A 1,542-nucleotide genomic window follows, 5' to 3' on the forward strand; every position below is an offset into this window, starting at 1 on the left:
CCACCACCATTGTTCACTTAAGGCCCAGGTTCTCTTCAATCAGCTTGTGGTGAATGCTGCCAGACCTGGGACTCACCCTTCAAGGCCACCGGCTCCTGTTTGGCCCAAGGCAGTTCCAGAAATGTTGATCAACAGCCTTGGCCTGGACTCAGGGACCCCAAGAGCCTGCTTGGTGCTCTACCCCATTGTGGCTGAGCTGGGACCTAAGGTGCAAGACTGAGTTCCCTTTGTTTTCCCCCTTACTTTTCTCAAACAGAAAGAGTCTTTCACCATAGTCACCACAGCTGTGAATGTGCTGGGTCACCCCTGAAGCCAGCAAGTCTCAGAGCCCTAGGCCCGTGGTGTACTACCTGGTATCACTGTTGGTTACACAGGGCTGAGGGCGGAGGGGCTCTTTAGTCAGCAAGTGATGAATCCTGACAGGTCTCTGCTGTGCCAGGGCAGCACTGAGTTCAAAGTAAGGTCCTCCAGTCACTGTGCTGTCCCTCTCCCAACACATAGATTTCTCCATACTGTGCAACACTCCCTTAGCCACCCAGGCTGGTGTCTCAGTAGGTCACATGCCCCTCCAGTCCACTGGCCCTGAGCCCTACTCAGCGCTAGGACTTGCCTAGAAATTACAGTCCTTGTGGCCTAGACTGCCCCTCAAGTTTACTTAGGGTCCCAGAGCACTCAGCCCACGGCGGTAAGGCTTGCTGGAACTCAAGCTCTGATCACTGGGATGGGTAATTCCTCTCTGGCTAGGGCTGGTCCAGCTGCTCCCTCCATAGGCAGATGACAGTTGAATACAGCCTTGTTCTGCTTTCCACTGTGACAAGGCAGCAGCGAGTTCATTGCAAAACTTCACAATCACTGTGCCCTCCCTTCCCTAAGTGCACAGATTTCCCAGCAGGAGGGAACAAGGGATGGAGAGCATCCATGTGTGGAGGCTGTCTTTCCTGCCCTCTTCAATGTCCCTTTCTCTGATATGAAGTTAAAATCAGGTATTGAGATTGCTCACCTGATCTTTCGTTCTTGTGATAGTGCTTTTTATGTGTAGTTAGTTGTTAAAATTTGGTGTTACTGTGGAGGAACGAATGGTGTAGGCCTCTGGTCCATCATCCTGCTCTGTCCCTCCCTTTCTAATTTCTTTGCATGCCATTACCTCTTGTATGTCAGTCCATCCTAAGAATTGAGATCACTTAAGGATATCCTTTTCCTTAATAAACTACATATTTTAAAATTCCTTTAATAAATTGGGTCTGTTAGTGGAAACTCAGGTTTTATTTGAAAATGTGTTTACTTTGCCCTCTTTCTTTTTTAAAATTATTATTATACTTTAAGTTCCAGGGTACATGCGCAGAACGTGCAAGTTTGTTACATAGGTATACATATGCCATGTTGGTTTGCTGCACCCATTAACTCGTCATTTACATTAGGTATTTCTTCTAATGCTATGCCTCCCCCTGCTCCCCCAACCCATGATAGGCCCCCATGTGTGATGTTCCCTGCCCTGTGTCCAAGTGTTCTCATTGTTTGGTTTTCTGTCCTTGTGATAGTTTG

Source organism: Mandrillus leucophaeus, unplaced genomic scaffold (assembly GCF_000951045.1).
Source record: "Mandrillus leucophaeus isolate KB7577 unplaced genomic scaffold, Mleu.le_1.0 Scaffold772, whole genome shotgun sequence".
NCBI lineage: Eukaryota > Metazoa > Chordata > Mammalia > Primates > Cercopithecidae > Mandrillus > Mandrillus leucophaeus.